General features: G+C 36.0%; 1 protein-coding gene across 1 annotated transcript in view; it reads left to right on the top strand.

Annotated features, from left to right (window-relative positions):
* The first annotated feature begins 13,405 nt into the window (after nucleotides 1–13,405).
* The window catches only part of OTUD7A (OTU deubiquitinase 7A), an 85,354-nt gene continuing 74,739 nt past the window's right edge, over nucleotides 13,406–24,020 (top strand). Inside the window, exons 1-2 of the mRNA XM_085303299.1 lie at nucleotides 13,406–13,492; nucleotides 20,016–20,142. The gene's annotated coding sequence lies outside the window, so the exon portion shown is untranslated. The remainder of the gene's footprint in view (nucleotides 13,493–20,015; nucleotides 20,143–24,020) is intronic.

Consider the following 24,020-nt stretch of genomic DNA (forward strand, 5'->3'; position numbering starts at 1 on the left):
TTGAATGAAATGTTGATGGTGGAAAGGAATTGGATGAACTCAAAGATCTTGAGCACTAGTTTTTGGCTACAAGAATTTTAGCAAATTTTAGCAAAAAATTTGTACAGTCTGCACATAATGATATAAACATTACAGTGAAATTGAAGTGAATTTTGGTAGTTTTATAACCTAGAAGTCTGAAACAAAGACCTTGTCAAGAGTGAAAAAATTATTTGGACAATTTCTGAAAAACCTAGCTTAATTTGGCGTTGTGGATTGTTTCTTACAATGCTGGGAACCAAAGGTGTAATGTCATCTTATTCAAAATGTAGGTGCGTTTTTGCATATGGATTTCAATAGACGTTTGTGAAAATGCATATGTAAGTGCCTGTATACATAGAGTTGGATGTTCATTTTACATAGGTAAATGTGGGTTTGCATGTTATTTTTGTGACCATCAGTACTTCTAAATATTCTATATATCACCATGGAGAATATTTACTATTTTTCTACTCAGTCATGCTTTTTTTCTTTTTTCTCTCTTCCCCTCCCTCCCCAAGTTAAGTGTCAAGTTACCACAGCTGTTTTTCCATTTCAGTGGAATTTGACTGAAACTTGAAGTTGGACAGCCTTGAAGTGGTGATGGCATTGGTGGGGGCACTAGCTAACCAGGTGCAAATACAACTGACTGTGAAGAACAGGCAGGGTCTTTTGGCTTTAAAATGACAAGTGAGGGGGAGTGATATTGAAATGAATCTGTGGGACAGCATGTGCAAGGTAAATATCGGTGAAGGAAGAGAAAAGGAAGAAGAAAAAGAGATTAACAAATACATATCTGTGTATGTAAATCTAATATTGGGAAGAAAACATGGAATGTTGTAATGAGAGGAAAGAACAAAAATAAAATGAAAGAACTGGGGGAAAACAAGCAAAAGAATGATAACCGTAGAAACATCATAAAAACAGTTAAAGCTGGTGCTACTTAGATTACACAGTAGAGCAGAAGAATCTAGCCAGGGTCAGAAAGAATGATATTTGTGTAGAATATCACTAAAGACATTTTAAAAGCTGTTTGTGTGTGTGCTGGTCATTTTCACTACTGAACAGGGAAACTAGGCAAAATATTGGATAGAGTGCAGCATGCTCACATATTCAGTCAGATAGCAAAGCCAAGCCGCGTAACTCATTGGACTGCTCCAGTGTGTATATCAGTGTTAATTTAATGAATATTGAGGATCTGCAATGYTTAAATTTTTTTTTAAATGTCGTACTATTCGTTAAACAAAATTACCGAAATCCCAATCTGCAGATGAATGTTACATGAGTACAAAGAGACTAAAAGCACTGCATCAGCTGGGATTATTTACTCGGCTCTGTTATTGACATGGAATGTACAATTAAACTTCAGAGTTCATTGAAATTTCATGTCACCTTCAAACCAAAGGAAAACTGGTTATGTCTAACTGAATTTTGAAGTATATAGCTTTTGTTTCTCTTAACTAAGCAGTAAAGAGCATTCCTGAGAAGCTGTTACGTGCTGTACACATCACTGCAGTGGTAAAGCAATTTCTGTCTTGCAGCATACCATCGAGTTTATCAAGTTATCTTTTAGAGACCTCATATCTAGGTTAATCTATGCCAGTAGTCAGCCARTGTTTTCCTTCAGAAACTTAACTTTCTGTTTCTCCATTTGCTAATAAATGTTTCTTTTGTTTAATCTGGATGGGATTGGACTCTGGCTGGGGTTCTTGTAGGAAAAACAATTATGACCTCAGTGGTGACACAGTGAAGTGATAATTACAATCTTGAATAGTCAAAGCTGGAAGAAGAAAAAGTTATTTCTTCAAGATAGTGCTACATACAGATCTGTCGGGGTCAGGGTGTGCAGTAGGGATGGTAAGTGGGTTCAGGATAGGCTGTTGTATTTACACTACCACTTCTTGATTCAGTGAAATATTTTATGATCTTCTCTACTTTCTTACAGGCCAATGATACTCCAGAGCTTCAAATCAGAAGTAAAATCAGCTGAGTAGTTGCCTGCTGCTTAAACAAATAGGTAAAAATATTAGAAGCAGGAACAGGGGCCTACCTACCTTATACTTGTGTACAGCTATAGACAGCCCCACCCCAAAATTGGCACCTGTCATTTAGTTGATTTAATGTGCTGAGCGTAAGTGCGTGGCTCACAAGGAAAACAAGAGTTAAGTGTATCCAACAAAAGAAACCAACTGAAATTATTAAGAAGCTAACAGTGTGCCCATTGCCTGTGGCAACATAGTGCTGGTGGCTGATGTAGTGTTACTTATTAAATGAATCTTTATTTGTCCTCCTTAAAGTTTGGATGCTAAATAGGTCCCTAAAACCATCTATATCATTGCCATGCTAAACTGCTGCAGTAGTTTATCTGTCCGTGGAGCAGCTCTATTTTGGGCTTAGTTCTTTGCTTTCATGTTTCCCAGCACTTCATTCTATAATAACAAATGGTCTGACACTCTGTGAGAGTATCATGGAAGATCCCCATAGTAGTAACCTTGGTAAGGACAGTGAACTAAACAACGTAAGTGTTATTTAGATGATTTTTTGGCTGCTGTATATTGTCATTTGCCTGCTGAATTCTTTGTACTTTCTTTAGGGAGAAAGCAGCATTACTGGTGTGGATGCCTGCTGTGTTTACTTCACCAGAATGAGATAGGGCATGCAGCAAGTAGAAGCTACCATGGTGAGTTGTATTCTATCCCTGCTTCTGCAGTTTCTCTATGATGCTAAAGGTATTGCTTAAACCCAACTTCATGAAAACATTTCTCCTTCTCCAGAAGTGTTTTATGCAAAGCATTTTCTTGGTAGCAGTACTGGCTTGAAGTTCTTCCCTACTACTTCTTCCTCCCCTGCCTTACTGGGTCAATAGAACTATTTGAGGAGTAACTTGAGGTGATGTTGAAAATTAAGCTTATGAGAACTATCGATGATTCATTTCTGAAGTGCTAAATATCTTAGAAAACGGTAATAATGCCCAGGAACTAGAACTTTGATGTTTTTAAACCTAATCCCTCTCTTTCAGCTCCACCTGTAAAATGGTATAGTAGTTGCATGCGTTRCAGAAATGTTCTCAGCTAAGCTCATAGATGTTTTGAGGCATGCATATACAGAACTGATGAGCACTGAAGCACATAATAAAGATACTCTTGTCTTCTAGGTGGTTCAAAAGATTACTATAAGTCAAATTCCTGACGCCACACTCACATGACCATATTCAAAAGAACCTTTCAATAACTGCTAATTAAGTGAGCCCTCTCCATTCTGTAAAATCTTTAAAAAGTCCCCTGCATTTAAACTTTCATCTTTACTGAGAATACCATGTTGAGGATGTAATTAAAGACTGTGTTGTAATGCATAAACACAAGAGCTTCTAGCTCGTACTATCTTCAAAGTTTAATTGTCTATATATTTTTTTTAATTAATGCTAACAAGACTCATATCAATAAAATATTTTTTCTGTGTATATTTGTGACTTTTGAGGCTCTAAATTTGGTCCACAGCACCATAACATGGAAAATAACTGCCTTGGTGTCTTCAATTAATAAATTTAATTTGTTTCTAATTTTTAAGATTAACATTAGGATTGAAATTCAATGTAAACAACTTGCTCCAAAGGAAATTGAACTTATGAACCCTATAGTTTGCTCTAAGTCATTGCCTTTTTCTGCAGTCATGACAATAATTCTGTCTCCCCCAGGGCTTCTGTTCTTCTTTATCTTCGTTTTTTAAGGTTTTCCTAGACTCTCACCTCTACGCTATCCCAGTTTTCTCTCTTGTCTTTTAACTATCTTCTAAGCATGATATTTTTGTGCACCAGTTGAGCTTCTGGACAGAGGTTTACTGCATATTACACACAGAGATAGATCTGAACACTTTTGCATATACAGATTTTAGAGACAGTCTGAGTTCATTCAGAATTCATCTAAGCAAAAGCAAATACTACTATAACATCTTTTATTATTGTCGTAGAATCTAGGAATGATCCCTGAAAATATAAGGGGAAGACTACTTGACCTTTGTTGGTGTGAAATTTATCGTTATCATGACAAACTTCCAGCTTTCTCTGTAGTAGACTGTAACACTTTGTAAGATGATTTTGTCTTGGAGACTTGCTAAGTGTATTGAAGGTATTCCAAAACTAAACCTCCCTATTTGCAAGCTATGTAAGCTTCACAAGAATTATTCCGATAAGCAATGGTTTGACTATATTTTGAACTAAGCATTCTGTGAGCTAGAGAAATGGGACAAGCTTGTGTAATGTTAAGCTTGTGTAGTGTTAAGGTAGACTCAAACATGCATACTGCAGTAGATAAGCACTAAAATCACAGGAAAGTTGCGAAATACGTGAAGTCATTTAGAACCAGTCGGAATTCGGCCTGGAGTGTAAGAAGGAAAAATCATTTTTAACCATATCTAAATGGTTTTTATTTGTAAACTAGTTATTCGATGAGCGTCTACAAGGATGCTGCTATAGGAATGTTAAGCTATTTTCCAAACAATGAAGCATATTGACTGCCTCTGACACGCCATTAAGGAGAAGAACAAAGCTGCCAAAGCTACTAAAAGATCTGTGATTCAATTTTTGTTGAAATCTGCAGCATATTAGGAAGCCAATATTACCAAACCACTCAGAGGAATAATATTTGTGACTGGTATCTTTAATGGTCAGCTGGTCATTAAGCAGTCTGCAGAGCCTCTTCCAGTAGTGATGTTGATTTATGATGGTCTGTCTGACTGTGATCAAGGTGTGGCTGGGAGTTAATGCCCTTCACAAGGACATCTTTGCCTGAATATTATATTTGCCTTGTTATTGTAAAGAGTACAAGTTAGACAAGTTAGGATTAATTTACATTGAAAAACACTATCAACTGTATTTTGATTGAACAGATGGAATTACTCAATGGAACAACCTATTTGGCTTAAGACATGAATAGCAACAGGCATAAAAAAACACTTACGCATTTGAACAAACTAAAAATGAGAAGGGACAGAGAAATGTGATTTAAATTCCTCTGAAAAGCTATAATTTTGTTAATGGAAAGTGCAAATAAAAAGAGGAATGTCTTAGCTGGTTTCATGCTGGGAGTAGAGTTCTGAAGATGAGCCAAAACTTCTAGCTCTTTTTGTTGTCTTTTTTATGAAGACTCTTTCTCAGCTTAATGTAGATAAACTTTAATTTCTTTTAGGTGTCTTAATTCAGTGTAGCATATCAAGAGTTTTAAAAAACTAATTAAAATGGTTATTATCCGCATAATAAAACATATTCAAAATAACTATTATTTCTGCATCAGTATTGAAACTTCAGCCCTGCAGATATCAAGGAATTTGGCAATTTCCCTGGTTAATTTCATAGCCTCTGTTTTCTCAATTTGCTTTACAGAAGGACCTGCTAATGGTGTGATTCAGGTGAGATTCATACCTATTCTATCTAGTAAATCTTTCTATTAGATTATTTGTGTGTTTATTTTTTATTATTCAAGATTATATGAATATATGATGAGATAAGTTCCCCATGAAGAATGAATGCAGGGAGAGGAGGCTAAGCTTAAAAATATCAAACAGTGCTTCCAGCAAAACTTAGAGGATATTAACAGTGTGTTTATGCTATTCCAAGTATAAGGGAATCAGAACAGAGATGTGGGAGTGAAGTGAAAAAACCTCCAAACTAAACATCTTGACTCTGATTTAATCTTCCGTTCTGTAAAAAACCTTTTTTTAAATAGTTTTGATGTTTCCCAGTCTGTTCTCACTGAAGGTAATTGGTGTAGAGAAGACAATGTGTAGTCTTTATCAGCCATAGAGTTTAAGGTGGACTATTGGTTGGCAAGTTTTGCTGTCTTTTAAGCTGTCTTTGAAATGGTGTGTTGTTCTAGTAAGCTGCTTCTCTGTTTAAGTTGGAGATTGTGGTTTTAAAGCCTGAGCTTAAGAACAAGCTTAACCTTGTTCTGATACTAGCTTTGTCATCTTCAGCATAAAGATTGTCAGGGATAGTGCTCTGAACTTTAGAATTCTAATGATGATATTGACCAATCTAAAACCAGATTTAAAAATAAATTGATTAGAAAAATGTTGGTATCCTTCCTCTAGTGAGAAATTACCAAAATTCAGGAAAAACAGTGGCAAAGATGGGTTTTGCTTTGATTCAAAAACAACAAAAAAAACAGACTATCAACTCCAGTCAGTAAAAAAACATGGAATGAGTCTGCATAATTCTGTGCTAATTTATTTATCAAATTATGCTATTTCAATTTTGAGAGAAATTCTCCTATAGAATTCAGTTAAGCATGTGTGAAGTCATTAAATGTAACACTATATTTCTTAATTTGCCTGTTTTGGTCATCTCAATTTTCAGCAGACTTGGGAATAACTTGACTTTGAATCAATCTTTTAATTGGATTAAATATCTTCTGCATTTTATTTTCATGGTTTACTTTCTCCAACACTGATTTCAGGTAATATCGGTTAGCACTGTGTAAGCCATTAGCTGTTGTGTCTAATCAAAATTTATTATACATGATGCATCTACTCTATGCATCTAAAGTATCTAATTCTGTAATATACATTTATTAGCTTTTGCTTTCATGAGGACTAGGAGATACGGAAATTAGAATAGACCAGGGAACTTGCAGATCTGAAAAACAAGGAAGAAATGACGAATTACTCCATTTTACATAGTCCAAAAATCTTTTGGCCTCTAAGCAGTTGGCCATTTGCTGCAAAAATGGATCCTTCTTGGGTAACTCTTTTACTGACGTATTACAGACCTCATTTTTCTCTGTGTTTCCTGATGCAAGGATGGGGAGGGAAGCCTCACTTACGTGGCTATAGCTTACGTTATAAGTGCTGTTGTGTTGCTTTCTTAAACTATCCTAACCACGTAGCTGTAGCCTGTGCTGTGTGAGCCCTTCACTGCCTACAAGGCAGAGACATGAATGTCTACTTTGACGGGGGGGGGGAAGCAGGGGGGTGTCTGCGTGGTAAATTAGCCTAAGTCTCTCGCACACATCCCCCTCCAACAAAATGCCTGCTCTGAGCTCAACCTCTGCAAAGTACTGAAAACTTTGATCAAACTTCTAGTTTGTTTTGCTGTTTTCAGGTGTCTACCGTTCCCAAGGGGCTGATGATGGTGTCACCAAAAGCTTGACAAAATATCACTTCTAAGTTTTTAGAAAATTGCAGTCATTGGGGATTAAGAAATGTTCCAGAACTTTATAGCAATATGAAAGTGGCTGTCAAAACCCCCCAAATCTAATTTTTAACTTTCTGCTCTGATACAGTTAGAATAAATTGTAGTCAGAGTGATAAGGCAGAAATGTTATTCTGCTGCATTTAAGTGTTGTCTTGCCTATTGAGGTAATAGTATTTTTAGAGAAGTATTTTGGATTATAACAGAGCAGTGACAGTTGATTTGGCAAATAATCAAGCACATCACCTATCATTACGTGCAACTGTCTTAATTTTATGATTTAGCACTTACTACTAATTTAAGACTAGGCACCATTTGATTGTAGTCTATTTGAGTTTCAACACTGAATTTATCTTAGGAGTCCTCATTAAGATACAATTAATAAAGTCTAAGTGGTATACAAGGATACTCAGGCAGCTCTGTGTAGTGTGGGTGGAAGTAGAGGAGTGCTTTAATTACAGGCTATGTACTGTCATTTTGAGATTTAATTGTTAGTTGGATTGGTTATTTTAACAAGGGATCTACTCTGGGGTGTTTTGTTAGAAAATAACAATGTTGTTATTGTGTATTTTGTATAGGGTACATACCATCAGTGAGCATAAACATGTAGCTTTGCTTTTCCAAATGTAGTAAACAAACGTTCTAGTTAATGCCCTTTGCCTCTGGCATGTGCCCTAACAAGCTGCATTCCTTATTTCATCATTGTGAACTAGACTCCTATTCTTATTTGTCATGAAATAAAAGACTTTTGGTAATTACTAAAAGTAGAGTAAAATACTTCAAAGCCTTATTCCATACTGAGAAATGTGATGCATCTTCTTTTGTACAAACTGCTGTATAGGGTCATGTTTTCCATCACTGAAAGAAGCCATCTCTAAGACAGTAACATCACGTGGCTCTTCAGGCCTCTGTGTCCAGTGAAAATTCAGAGAGATATTAGATTGTTTGAAGTTACCCATATTGGTGTTTAACTAGACCAGCTTGTAGGTCTAGTTACATACCTACCACTTGTAGGTATGTAAAAGATTCTATGAACTTACCTGTCATGGCTGTATCATTTGTAGGTCTTGATTAGTTGAATGCTTTGCTTAATGAGGAATATTTCTTTCAGAAACCTCATCATTGCTAAGGCATCCTTTAGAGATATGCAGTGTGGTTACCAGCTTCAAGTGCTTGCATACTTCCCTTTACAGTTAATTTGCTGGTTGTGTTTTTTGGTGGCTTAGCAGTAAAAATTTACAGTTTTATACTCTCACTGCTTGAAAACAATCAAGCAATTAAAACAGTTAACTAGCAGTCTTCAAAGATTTGCTTTGTGATATAATTTCTCTGTCTTCTTTCTGAGAATCTTTTGGTTTGGAAGCTCATTTCTGTAATATTTAGAGGCTTCAACCTGAACAGAAGAACTGAAGGCCTAATGGAAAGGAGAGCATTTTACTTACTTTGAGTTTAATGTTTCAAAATGGTGGAGAAAGTATGACAAATTAATAGCTTTCCCCCCCCCAAAGACTTTAATAGAAACTCTAATGCATTTGTGGGTCCACATGAACATCCCTCTCCCTTTAGGTTTCAGTGTGGTGAAACAGTAAGACCTAGTTTGCTGTTGAAATGTCTTGTCTAAGCACACTAAGATTGCAGTCATGATAGTCACTCATGGTTCATTGAAAGGAGATGAAAAATTGTTTTTCATGTTCTCCTGTCCTGTCATTGCTATAGAAATTGGGTTTCCACAAAAGTCAGAAGAGCATGGAGGAGGAGAAAGCACAAATAAGATCTGGATAGTGATACTATGAATATGTTAATTCTGACACTAAAGCTCATTATAGTAAGAGGAAGAAGTTTCAAATCTAATAAAATTTTCCTAGCTGCAAAATTATTATTTATATAAAAAATTATTTATAAGTTGTTCTTGTGATAAATAATAAGTTCATCTTTATTGTAGGATTTCTTTTTTTTTTTTTTTTTTTATTTAGAGTTCTGCTGGACTTCATTGTGGGCCTTCAGAACTTCTGCTTTTGACTCTTGTCATTGAAGGCTGGAACACAGATAGACTGTAAGAAATTGTAAAGCATTTAAGAAAGTGTATGTGCCCTTGTGGCCAAGAAAGCCAATGGTCTCCTGGGGTGCACTAGGAAGACTGTTGCCAGCAGGTCGAGCGAGGTGATCCTGCCCCTCTGTTCAGCCCTGGTGAGGCCTCATCTCGAGTCCTGTGTCCAGTTCTGGGCTCCCCAGTACAAGAGAGACATGGAGCTACTGGAGGGAGTCCAGCATAGGGCTGCAAGGATGATCAGAGGGCTGGAGCACCTGCCCYGTGAGGAACGGCTGCGAGAGCTGGGCCCCTTCAGCCTGGGGAAGGAAGAGAAGACTGAGGGGGGATCTTATCAATGTGTGTAAGTACCTGAAGGGAGGGTGCCAAGGAAACAGGGACAAACTCTTTTCAGTGGYGCCATGTGACAGGACAAGAGGCAATRGGCAGAAACTGAAGCACAGGAAGTTTTGTCTGAATGTGAGGGGGAATTTCTTCCCTGTGAGAGTGACGGAGCACTGGCACAGGTTGCCCAGAGAGGTTGTGGAGTCTCCTTCTCTGGAGATCTTCAAGGCCTGCCTGGATGCAACCCTGTCTACCATGCTGTAGGTGACCCTGCTGAGCAGGGAGGTTGGACTAGATGATCTGCAGAGGTCCCTTCCAACCTTACTGATGCTATGACTTTTGGAGGCAGTACTTTTCTGAGATTTGAATCAACCTGTCCCAGAAGACTAACAAAGAAATGGATTACAGATTAAACTTTGATAGCATTAGAGGTAGACTAATTTTGAATTAGCAGCACATAGGTCAGAGTTCTTATTCGTTTCTAGTTGATTCTGTCCAAGGTTGGTTCTCATGAAATTCCAGGAAATGAYAGTTTATCTTGAAAAGGCCTTCTTCTCGGGAAAGCTATGGCTTTTTTTTTTTAAGCTGGATAACTATAAACACACATGAAAAGAATGAGACATGTAGCTTTTTATTATTAATACATGGTGTTCGCCCTTTAAAGATCTGGACAGTCCAGGAACCAGGATATATTTTTAAGAAAATGTCATTGACTTTACATGTGTCAATTTAGAAAAGGGGCCATCATTCGAAATAAATTCATCTTTATCTATGAAAGCCTTAAAATATTGTAACGTGAATTTAATCGAGATATGACGGTAGAAGGGACATACTTTAAACATTTCTCACAGTTTAAAAACTTTTGTTATATTTAAACATTCTATATATAGTTATTTAGTTTGAGGATTTCAATTCTATTTTCTGTTGTTGCGGTTCCTAATAAGATGTGCATGTTAGCATAGGCTCTACAGACTAACCCATATAGTATACCACAGCTTGTGTCTAAATGGATGTGACCAATTAAGGGATAAGGGAAAGGAGGAAACATGCAAGCACTGATGAGTGTAAACATTACATTTATTATTTTTATTTGTTTTATAACATGTGGGATAAAATGAGCGAAACAAGGAAGGAGAGAAAGAAAGAGGTGTTCAGGAGAAAGGGTAAGGGGTACATGTTGCAGAGAAGGCATGTATGATGTTGAGTGAGTCCCATGATACAGCTAAGCTGATCTAACAGCAAGTTTGATCCCCTCAAGCCACTTCCTCTGTACTTGCACATCTCTCAGCTCTTAACAAGCTAGTGTTGCAGAATAAACCCACGGAAGGTTTTCTTCAAGTTTAGTATCCTGAATTGGCTTAACCTTGGATCAGATGATTACTAGTGGCAGTACAAGGGAGGATAGGAGAACAGGCTGTGGGGATGATAGGAACATGGCCTCTTCAGCAGGAATGGCCTTGGAGTCGGTGTGGAACTGCACTCCAGATGGGGAGAAGTGAAGGAAGCAGGAGAAGCAGCTGAAATAAAACTATCAGATAACAAATGTAATAGTGGTATAATGTGAGAAAATAGTCAGACTATGATCTTGGTCTCTCTTGAAGCACTAAAGTTTTAAATGAGGCAGCCAGAAACTTTCTAATTTATTAAAGCGTTAAAATGAAGATAGTTCAAAACACAAACGTGTTCTGTTCTAGGTATTGCAAAGTTTCTCTAACAAATACTTAACATTGCAAAGCCAAACTTTAACCCAAGCTATATCCCAGTTCATTGAGATTCACAAAGTTATGAGTAAATTAATGTAGTCTTGAATTGTCTTGGGTGGGGAAAAAAGAATTTCAGTGTAATCAGGTGAGAATTATCCATACTTGGTCTCTCAATTGTATTAAAGTATGTAGGGGCAAAAGAGCATATGGTCTGAGAAGCTAGTGTTGTTTATATAGCTTGAAGAAGAAGCAGCTAATATTGATAGAACACAGGAAGTAACTTCTTTCTCAAGTAAAACATCTTTCATGTTTCTTCCTGAATTACCTCTATAGATTTCAAGCATGAAAGGCTTGACACTGTTGGTTTCACATGAATGTTAGAAATTTTTGTAAACTATATCCAAAGAGAATAAAATCTTTTTGAGTAACTAAAAAAGGCTACAGTGCAAACTAGGCCAGTAAGATGCTTAAAAAAAAAAAAAAAAAAAAACACTTCTGGAGCAATTAGTTCTTTATGGACTAGAGAATCTTTAACATTCTTATAAGATGAAAAGGCATTTGGCAAGTAATAGATATCAAGACCAAAAGGGGTCAAACATACACTGTAGTTAAGTTCTCAACTTCTAATTCCTGGTCTTGTTCAGCTAAACTTGGAACTGAATCAACATTCTTTGCAAAATGTGTATTGCACATAGTAATGTTCCATATATTTCACTGGAAGCTAGGAGATGTGATTGTTTCCATTGTGTTCTCCTGTTATTTCATGTTGCTGCTTGATAAAAATGAATTGTGCACTGATGGTGTAATAAACTAACAAACAGGCTCTCAAATATCTGGGTTGTAAAACAATAAGTAATAATTGAATTAATTTTTATTGGTAAGGCTTTTTTGTTCTATTAAAGAATGATCATTTGCTTTATGCAGAAATTAGAAAAGTTTGTTTTCAGTGATTGTACTTAGCAGAATTTAATATATTATAAAGAAATATATACAATATATATAAAGAAAGTGTTGAGTTAGCTGACTTAGTGAATGAAGTCTTCCCTTTGTGTTTGCAGCTATGTCATTGTTATACAAATGTTTTTCTTCTTGTGACAAACCCCCTGCAGGCTTCTGGAGCGCAAGCTTGCTGCGCTGTTTGCAGCATTCCAGAAAGCCTTCCCTCTTGCTTCTGACAACCAGAAGAAACTTGTGTCTTTTCTGACATCTGTGGTGCAAGCTTTATACCAATACATATGTCCAAATATAGCATATAGCACAATCAGTAATTGTTTTTGAAGTCCAAGCAGAATCAGCTTCTACTCTTATTTTCAGCATATTTGACTTAAATAAGTCTTTAGATATTCAGAAAAAGAGTAGGCATATATGAAAGAGTTAAGATTTGAGCACTTCCTCTCATATGTTATAGACCTTCTTGTTTAAAAACTAATACAAAGTGGGAAGGAAATCATTGACTTCTTCACATGACAGCTCACTAGTGCATGAGAGATCACGGAACTTTTAAACTCTCCAGAGTAGGCAAACAATAATTTTATTCTTTAGCTGCAGGCCTTCAAAAGGGTTCTTAGTTTAGACAGCATAACTGGAATTGCAGTTTTAGTGCACTCCTRTTCAGAATACAACTCTGGTACTATTACCTCGATCATGAAGATCTTTCACAGCTCTGCTTTGTTGCTGTGGCTTGTTCTCCTTAAGCATTCATTTTTAAACGAGGCTGCATGTGAGTTCCCTGTAACCTGAAGCATAATTTACCATTGGCAGTGTGCCACTGGCTACCTAGCCTGGACACCAACCTGTGTCTAAAGTTTTCTGTCATATCTTAACGAAGGAGAATGGCTCATAAAGTTAAACACTTTGATTACAGACTCCAAATATATCATAAATAGGCAAACAGCTTGAGATACTTAATCAGACACAATAGAACAGACATTAAAGGATATACTTGATTTGCGGCTGTTTCTAGAACAGAAATATTACTGAAAAGAATGTTTGCACATTCCTCTTTGTCCTTTCTTTCTCAGCCAAAAAAAGGTGGAAGGAGATTTTGATCCTTACTTGAGATCACTGATGCTTGAGCATACTGGAAAAGCTATCTCCCAACAAGATTATTATCCTCTATGTTCTTGTCCAGAGGGATCATTCAATGACAAGATACTGGGAGCTGGAAAAGACACCCAGTCTTACGTGTTCCAGAACCACACAAAGCACCTAGAAACTGTAAGTGCTGTAAGTTCACTTTCCTTCTTGGGAGGCACTTGGCAGAAGGATCTTTTCAGCCACCTACCCACCTGACTTACCACAGTCAGTAAAGCCATGCTATCAGGCCGCAATCGCAGTTATTTCATTGATTCCCAAAGCATCTGCTGAATTGCTTGATGATTAGATGGAACATGATTATTTGTTTTTAAAAAAAAAGAAAAAAGAAAAAAACAAACAGAAAACCCCTCCTGATTCTAGGAGGATAAAAGTAACACCTAGGAAGGCTGTTTGAAGTTGCTTGAGAAGTGCTCTTACAGCTAAATCTTTTTAGGATAAAAACTATTTGTGATGGAGTTTTTCTTCTGTTCAGTTGAAGCCTCTTGTTTTTACAGATCGTAACCATAGTATACTATACATCGTAACCATAGTATACTATACATTAATGTTATACTCAAACTACACAGCAACTAATGTTTTCTTGAGTTAATTACATGATGTAACCAGATTCATCTCTATTTATTTAAAACACAATCAGTAGTGGTTCCAGGTTAGTTCTGATCCAATTTTAAGCATTTGACTAGTTGATGTCATTCTGATTTCCTTGATACCACCGCTTTTCCTCGGATGCTAACAAATCCAAATTACTATCAGCTAGATGTAGTTCAACTTGTACCTTTTTTCTTTCTGACATCTCATAAAATTCCTCAAAGATGGTTTACTTTTCTACCTGTAGTGAGCATAGTTCTGAAATTAACTTGTTCTGTCTGTCATAAAATCAGAGAGTACTGCTGATTGTTAGATTTGTTTAGCAGAGAGAAAAACAAGAGACTTTTCCAAAATTTTTGTAAATAAGAGAAGAGCTGATTCCAATGAGCAAATACTGCACAAGTTCACTATCTGTCAGATTGGCTGATATAGTGGCAAGATGAGTCTGATATAGACAGTAAAAACATGTTATTTCTTAAATTTCTGCAAAACTGAGCAGGGATATGAGAGTTATCCTGGACAGAATTTCCTTGCTTCTTGCACTTTGGTCTACCATGATTTTAATCAGTGCAATTAGTTGCCTTTTTTGCAGATGATGGAAGAACATGTTTTCAAGCAAAATCTGAAAAGACTTTCCTGCCCCACCCTTTATGTGATCTAAAGTCATCCATGTTTGCCAAGCACCTGTCTTAACAGGTCGCTGCTGCCCTGTTGTCTTAAGACCACTCCATACATCAAATAATAATGGGTTCTCTCTCTCTCTCTTTTTTTCTTCTCAGCTGTTTATATCTCATATAACACCTTATTAAAATCATAGCATTCCTATCCACCTTCACATCTTTCTATTTGAAAAAATGAGAAGTAACAGGATCCTTCTCTTTTTCTTTGCCTCTCTGGCTAATAATTAAAGTTGCTTGTCAGGAATAACAATTCTGTGCTATGCTGATTTGAAAAATTTCTAATAATTTAACAGTATGTAGAGTCCAGAGCAATGATAGATGATTTCCAGAAAATAATCAGGACCAACTTCCAAACAGCTAAGCAGATGTGTCTTTATTTAAAAAAAAAAAAAAAAAAAAAAAAAGGAAGGAATTTTTATTTTATGAACAATCTATTGCAAACTATATGCTTTCCAGGATTCTTTTATTTTTTAAAACAGACAAAAATACAGGTTAGAGACTTATGTTATTCAGAGCAATGTTGCCATCAGACTTGACCAAGGCTCAAGGAGAATACAAGTTCTTTCATATTTTTCTCTCCTTTTTCATCTGCAATAGTCAACAATGGGTAGTTTGTATTACGAAATAGATTGTTCTTCTTTCAAGTTTATGGGCTCTATTTTCATGGGTGAATTTAGTACATACCTTTAAACCTGCACTATTATTATTTTCTTTAACAGCTGCCTATAGACATTTATCTTCAGTGTGATGGAGGTTTTTGGTCTCCCTCATCCTCACTTGTCTTCTGTAATCAATAGCAATTTCCATTTTGTTTCCAGCTTTATGAATTTCCTATTTCACATACTGGTATTTAACTCCAACTGTGTCCTGCTTTTCATAGAATGTAATAATAGATTATTACAATAGTGGCAATTACAACTAATAGTCTACTTTTAGAGACTGACTATCCACTGTTCCTCCTGAAGTTGATAAGAAATGTTCCACATCTCTCAAAAATTAGGCTGCAGTATTTTAATATCAATTGTTGAATGTTAGTTGCTGATACTTTTTTTTCTAGCATACARTTCTTCTGCATATTCCCTTATAATAGCTTCCTTCAACCATCAACTTCCAGTTCTCCTTGTTGACCTTGAATCAGTATCTCCTGTTAATTATCTTGTTTTATTTTTTATGTTTTCTGAATTACAGCAAATATTGTAGCAGAAAAAGATTCTCAGGTTTTAGGATTTTATTGGTAGCTACAACTTATTTGTAGTGAGAGAAAATTTACAGAATGTTACCAAATTGGTTTGACTAAATGAAAGAGATTTTTATGGCTGCTTAGGGCATTTTATATTTACTTTAAGTTTTAATGAAGAGCCGTTCTCAAAACTAGATAACTTCACTTGCAATTGTCTATCACAAAGAAATCCCTCCTCCTCTTTAAGAAACATTTTATGCATATATATCAATCAGTAGAAATCTTTTATGTAGGCTAGACCTGAGACCTTCACCCTAATGTGTTTCTTTGACATTGCTCTTCACTTGGCCCAGATAACTGCTTTTTCTTTCCCTAGGAGTGAAAACAGATCTTTTCAACTGCAATAGGACCTCTCTTGGCAATTTCTTCAGGACTTAACTCAGAGTTGGTAGATATTTGCTTAAATGGTTGGACAAAGTTTGCTGCGATTTTTCCCTTTCCACCCTGTTCAGTTAGCAATGACAACTCYCTTGTGCCTTCCTATTTGCACCACTTTGGCAGAGAGCTTAAGAATTAACCCATTATTGAAACATATTGTGCAGCTAAATCACCAGATTAATCTGGTTTCGTTGAACATATATTGAATTAATCGTACTTAGGTCTTACTGTCATGTTTTTTTCCATAACCCTGACACTAACCTGCAAATTTTTAGCATAAGCAAAAGATTCCAATGATTGGACATATGTTTAAAGGAACTGTACTTTAATCCTGCTGCTGTGTCTGTGAGAATGACTATCTTGGAACACTTAAACAGATTAGCATCAGTTATCTTTGTTTATAGCTATATCTCAGTTCTTTCTCAGTATCAGATAGAATCCATGACTTTCACTGCACTGCTTTTCTGGTACCCTGAGCTGTGAAGTAGTAGAATATTCATGCTCTGACCTCCTACATGGCGGGCTGTGACTGCTCAGGCAGCAGCATAGCTACTGAGCTGTTCAATGACCTTTAATACTGCCTCTGTGATAGATTGTTGTGTACAGTTGAAACAGGGGGAAAGGTGCTTTCCCAGTGGATTTGTCTAACACATGGTTTTCAGTTTTCCTAATGGATTCTTCACAGGCTGTCAATTACTTATGTGATTTAAGTAAAACACAGAGAGGAGTTGCTATACTTAAGCATTTTCAAAATGTTGTGAAACTAATCACTCCAGATCCTTGTCTCATATCATTACTTTTTCTTCTGTATCTCTACCTGGTCTGAAAATGCTGCAGATGACATTAAAGCATAGTTTTAAGCAGGAAACATAATTAAGCCGTCTACTGTCCTTAACTTACCCTTTCAACCGAAATGCAATAACGGAAGAACGTAAGATTTCACAGAAACAAGGGTGAGAGTCCTGGGGTTGGGGGAAGTTACCACTTCCGTTTTGCTGCATAATGTGTCTGTGTGAGCCTTTTCCTGCTGTAGCTTGTTTAGCTCTTGTATACAGTAAGCTGATATGCTTACCATTGAATTCAAGCAATATTATGTGAATGCCTGATGCTTAGCATTCTTTCTACATTATACACATCTAAGGACTGCCAAGGTTACTCTTTGTATAAGGTGTGAATATCAGAAGTTCATTTCTCTCCTTTGACTTTGGGGGGAACTTAGAGGGATGTGCAATTTCCCTCTCTTATCTGTCACTGAACCTATGGGATGAACCAAATCAGTGGAATCAGTGTTTTTAAGGGAAACCTGCAAAAAATCACCATTATTTGTTTTTCCTTGATATAAGGAACAAAACAAAGTGCAGAGCAACGGATAATCAAACTCCTGTTGAAAATAGCAGCTGAATAGTATACTTCAAGGCCTGAATATGCTGAAGATTCTGCTTTGAAGGACTGTATTGAAAGTCTTCAAGGGTAGACTATGCACTTCACATAAATTAAGCATTTGAGCCTCCCTCAAGTCTGTGTACAAGAAGATAATGTATGCTTGGAAAATTGTACCAATAAGACTATTCATACAAAGCTCATAATGGTAACACTTTTTATGCAGTTTGAGCTTCTGCCTCTGTATCCCTGTCAGTTCAATCCATTGCACACATTTTCTGAGAATACCACCAGCAACATAAACCAAGGAAGGGAAAGATGTATTCCAGTTCTCACATGGAAAAATGCTAGTCAGAGTAATGAATAAACTCTGATCTTTTTGTTTTGGTTTGGTTTTGGTTTTTGCTACTGGGATTTAACACCATGTGTTTAACATGTAGCTTCAGGTTAGAGGAGGAATCTTATTCTGCATCAGTAGCTTGTGATCGACTATAGAGACTTAGGGAAATGGGTGAAGTTGAAGATGTTTCTCATGCATTGATTGCAAAGAAATTTCAAGAGATGAAGGTCCAGTACCTTTTGTTAGAAAAGAAAAACTGTTTGTACTACCACTGTAGACTCTTCAAGAACTGATCATTGAAAGATTAGATAGTCAAAGAACTACTTTGCTCTGGGGAATAACATAGCTGTCAAAAGTGTTTACATCAATATGAAACATTAACTGAAGTTGCAGATTTTTTGTAGGTAAACTGCAGACAGATGCTGTGTTTCCAATCTTCTACCCATTGCCCCTACCACAGTTTGCAACACAGTCCTCTGCAAAACATGGCTAAGACTCTTTCTGTAACAACTAGAATAATCAGTTTGGTGCTTGTAATTTCTCTTTAAGAGGACCTAAATACTGATGGTCAACTTCAGTACAAAAAGCTTTTCCTTCAGATGATCCTATCAGTTCACACTTCAGACATATTCCTACTTCCTCATTATTAGTCTCTTATTCAGATGCTGCTTAAATGATGGAAAGCTAAATTAAATCTTTGCAAAGAACCAGTAAGCAATGCAATGCTTGGTGAACCTTGTTCTGAATGTAGGACTTGCACTGATGAAGCCTAATCTTAACAGAAACTAAACACAAAGGTGTTACTGTTATATGTTATCATAAAAGATAATACTTTTATGTTGTCTTAATTACTGTGAATTGCATGCCTGAAACAAAAGTAATGAAAGTGACTGGTGGTTTGAGATTTGCAGAGAAATGTTCATCCAGGTTCAAAAAATGACTCGTAGAGAAGGGTTTCAACACTGTGCTAAGCTACTGAAGAGATTGTGGAAAGAGTGTTCAGTCCGGGGTTGGAAACAGAAAAGGGGGGTCCCTTCCTTTTGAGCTTAGGGCAAGAGTGAGGTGAGAGTCTCAGAATTAGGGCACTCCTAAAAACTGGGTCAAATCTTTAGCTCTTAGGCTGTGGTTACTGTGGTATCAGTCAAAAATAGGAAAAACGTGGTAAAGTATTGTGAATGTTCATTCCTACTGAAGAAATTTTCTGACCTCAGTTGATTGTGCTAAAGGCTTTCTTTTTCTCAAAAGGCCTGTTTAAGATGAAGTTCTGTATATTTCATTTCAAATACTTGTCTATTCTTGTTTTAAAAGCAATATTGGAAARAATATTTTCCATGGTGAAAAGTCTTGGCCAGGTATCTGCTAAATAATGATCTTGATAYGGCTGGACTCAGTTGCAAGTGTATGAATTTCATGAACGAATTAAAGAATAGAGACAGTAAAACTCATCTTAAATGCCTTGTAAAATAACAAGATAAAGCTCATAGTAATTGGATTATGTACTTGCAAGCAATGGTAATTATACTTGAGAAATAGCATTTACCTTTGTATATAATCTTATTTCTATTTCTTAAAAAAGTGTTGTCCTTGTAATAGTGTTTCTTTTGTTTCTTCAAGTAGTTGTCCCTTTTTTCCATGCAGAAAATAACTGTACTAGTTAAGATAAGTCTTCTCCTCAATAACTCTTTGCTGGTTTATTACTTTAGATCTTGATAGCTTATGAAAAGAGAAACCTATAAATTTGCATTTTATGAACCTTAAAGAAAGAAAACTGTTTGAGGAATTTTTAACTGTGAATTACTATTTTCACCTAGGATAGGAAGGTGTTTTTTTGCATTCAGAATTTTTTTCTTCTTAATTGTCTTAGATGTGTTCAAGTAATCCTTTTAATGAAAAATATTGTATGTATTTATCTGCATCAAAAGTATTGCATTCAGTAAGTTGCTGAGGACAAGGATGAAGTTGGTTTTTAGCAATTATCATTATTATTATTCAAATAATGCAGAATAAGTATGATTAATATCCTGTCTTCTTTTCCAGATTTCTCAGGGGACACAATTCTGCTTATTCATACCTTCTACTGTGGCAGAAATGGATTATTTTCCTCACCAAAAAACAGCAGTATAATGCCCATCTGACGCATGCCTCAAGGAATCGTCTGTTGAAAGTAAGCAAAATGAAAAACTTGCTTAAAGGTAGTTTTAATCAGCCATGCAGCTATTTATGGCTCAGAAGTAAGCAGTCTTAAGTGAACTAATCTTAGCAGTCTGTTTTTTTCAGTATCAACTATTTGTTCATAAATGAAAGTATTGAGGGAAATAATTTGCTGTAAAGCAGATGTTGAGGTTGAGCTGCTTCCTGACCACTGCATGCCAACGTGTTATACCTGTCTGTGTGCAGTTCCTCTCTCCTGTTAAAAATTTGCTTCAATCAATGGAAAATAAGATCAGAGGTTATGCATGAGAAGCATTATCTAAAAGATTATCTGCATTGTAAATGAAGACTTATATTCCTGTTGCTATGACAATTAATTTTAGAATTGGCAATGTGGAAGTAGGGTGCTAAATAACTCAAAATACAAGAAACAGCAAGTGACTAAACCATTTTTTGTTGTTTTGATTGCTGAGCTACATTTGTTTCTTAGTGCCCATCAGCCTAAATGTTACATTTTTAATACAATACAAACTTAAATTAATGAAACTGCATATTATATATCCAGTAATGTTTTTTCAGACCTCTTGTTTTTTGCATACTGAAGTAAATGGTATGCATGCATATTTGCAGAATACGCAGTATGTGTATGTGAGAGAAAACTGTGGAAGATTAGACTACCTTCTTTATCTGAAAGAAGGACGACATATTTGGAGGAATGTATTCAATATTTACAAGCAACTTTTTTTTTCTTGCAGCATCTGGAAAAACTTGTAAATGAGGGAAAAAATTAGGAAACACTTCTAAACGAGGGAAAAAGCATGTTCATATTACTTACTTTCTGTTCCATASGGATATTTTCAAACGTAAAAGATATGTGTAAGTGTTACTTAATGAAATTATGCATTTAATACTAAGCCTCAGATTAACATTTGAAAGCCTAATTATTGTATTTTCAGTACAGTACAATAATACACTATTTCCTTATCGTTCCCCCAAGTAAAAGTGTATTTGAATTAGATTTAAAATGGATGCTCTTCTGTTTTGGGGAAATTTCATTTTCATAAGTGGCTTTACATTTACTTCTTGCATTGCTGCTTTCTGCCAGAATACAATTAGCATAGTATGAGAGCTTTTGTGAATAAAATAAGGGAAAGGCTGTCTTATGGTCAGGCTCCTTATCTGTTGTCCAGGATGAAAGCAAAAGCATGATATCAATAATCTTTTTTTATCCTGAAAAAATACTGACTGAAGGATATAGAGGATCCCTACTTGGAAAGGCTGTCTCCTGTTTGTTGAGTTATTTCAGATCTGGCCTCCCATTCCCATGGACTTGTCATTTATCTATGACATTTTTTTTCCCCTCTGAGAACATAGTCATTCTTGAGTAAGAGTCTGTTTTAGAAAATCTCTCTGAAGCTCCATGAAAAGACAGTTGTGAAAGCATTCCCACAGAACAGTGGTGCAGAAGCGCCATCTGAATAGCTGAATTCACCCCCCTGCATGTGCATCCGGCACAGCACTGCTGCTGTGCTTTAGGCTGCAATTGGTGGTGGAGTACAGATAGAGAACCTTTCAGAGCCTTTGATATCAGTGTTTGCAGGTGGTTTCTGAACATCTTCAGAAGACTTCAGGTGTTCTAAGGTATTCAGTGCCTTCAGCTTTCCATGTTTCTTCATTAGGAGTGTGCTCTAGCTCTTAAATACAGCATGATCTTTTCAGTCTTTTTTTCTACTTTATCTTAGTCATTAGCAGCTGATTTGGGATTATAACCTGTAATTCTCAAATTTACTCTCAAAAGATGATTCAGCGGAGTCCTTTATCAATAGTTTTAGCTTCAAGGAATTCAAGTAAGTGAGAAAATAGTAAGAGCATTAAATAAACAGTGTTTCAGGAAACAGGAGTGTAGCTGTGTACTCCCCAACTGATCTCTGAACTTAGATGATATTATTTCTAAAACTGAATTTAAAATAATTGAACATAGCCATTCTCTTCTTTTGGATAATAGTACTTCTTTGCTGGTTCCAGGGAGGTTTTAATGTGTTGACTAAAGATTCTTCAGCATAGCTTTCCTCATTCTCTAATTTTTCCACTTCTATGTCTAATGTATCAGTTCAAGGCTTGTCTATACAGGATACTGGAGAAAATTAATGCAACTTAACTAAAGGTAGGAATTTAAAGAGGGCAGCTTAAATCCCAGCAGGTCCCTGTGTGCACTCTCCCATTCATAATTGAAGTGGCCTCCAGTGAATTCAGTTTAATTCACTTTGAAAGCAAAATGAGCTGAACCAAATTAGGTTTAGCTAATAAGGCTGCATTTTATTCCCAAATGAAGGTGTCTGCAAAGGAACTTGAAGACTTGGACAGATCCGATTAAATTAATTTCAATTAATTTTATTGAGCATGTAGCCATTCTGTAGACAATTGTTACCTTTGTAGCAGTACCTGACTGGAATCGTTCTTTTTTCTTGTTCTTCTCATTTTGTTCCTATGACATTGATATTTTACATTGGGGGACTCTTCAGAGGAAAGATGGCCCATAAATGTCCCAATCACTAAATACTATCTTGTGGTTTTCTCATGTTTTGATAGTCAAAATTTTGAGATTCATATATAAATAGCTCACTTTAACATGCACTAGATGGATGGCACTTTTTGTTCAGAGACCCCATACTCTTTTGGAACAGTAGCTGGAGGCCCAGAAGATACTGTGTGACATCTAAAGTAGCACTACCTATCTTCATGTGCCTGAATTGATTTTTACATGTTTTATTAGACTGCACTGCTATGTTCTTCTGCCACCTGCACCCGTTTGACATAGCTTTTGTCCAGATTTCCATGTTTGTTTTCCTCCTTCCAATTACTGAATGTTCATAACTACAAAAATAACTGAGTTACAAATCTGTACACTTTTCTTCTTATGGCTAGAGATGCTGTTGAGTTATTTTTCAGATAATTTCCTCATTTAAATTTTGGGAGTTGCACTATGTTGTATACAGTTGTCATCAGTCAGGCTGAATTTTATAAGGCTTCACATTATGTGACTTCTGCTTTAGAATTTCTGTAAAGACAGGTTCTTCCAGTAAAGTTGGTTATTGCTGAAATTTTCCCATTAAAAAATCAGAATTGCATTTTTCAGTTTTGACTTAATGTAATCGCTATAGAAGATCTCTCCAAAGATATGTTTTATCAAAGTAATACATAAATAACAATTATTGATTTAGTGTAATTATTCTAGCAAGGTATTGGTTGGGTAATCTACTCATCTGCTAATGACACAGGGCTAGTGACAGCCTGAATGCTGAATGCTTGTTGATGAACAAAAAAACCTTTTGAAATCCCAGATAACAGCAAATCTCTGTTAAGTTTAGTTATCCATTGTTGGCCCAAATAAACTCAAGTGGCCAAGAAAAGTAAGGTATTCTTTCTGCAAGCATTAGAAGTAATTAATTATAAGCGTATAAATATATAAATACATTGAGAAGAGAAGAGGTAAGGAATACAGATTGAGAGTTAAGAAGGGTCATCATACAGAGTTTTTCATCCATTGCTTTTTAAACAACCAGAGCTCTTAAATAGCCTTCAAGATTAAAGAAACAGGCAAAGAACAACGAAGCAATTATCAAATGTGAGACTAATTCAGAATAATTAGCACTTTTATAAACATTTGGAGGGTTTCATGTAAATTAGAATTAATATTTCAGTAAAGAGATGTTTCAAGTAGCTTTTGTTTAACTCATGAAAAAAGTGTCATGACCAGAATTACTTCCTTTTTGTAAGTAAAGTACTTTAAAGTACTTCTGTTGCAAGCAGAGCTTCATTCTGAGATGCCAAGAACTAAATATATATTCAGGGACAGATACCAACATTAACATCTAGGTAGCTATGTAAAAT

Source organism: Rhea americana, unplaced genomic scaffold (assembly GCF_003343005.1).
Source record: "Rhea americana isolate MKP2758 unplaced genomic scaffold, rheAme1 scaffold_2, whole genome shotgun sequence".
NCBI classification, from domain to species: Eukaryota; Metazoa; Chordata; class Aves; order Rheiformes; family Rheidae; genus Rhea; species Rhea americana.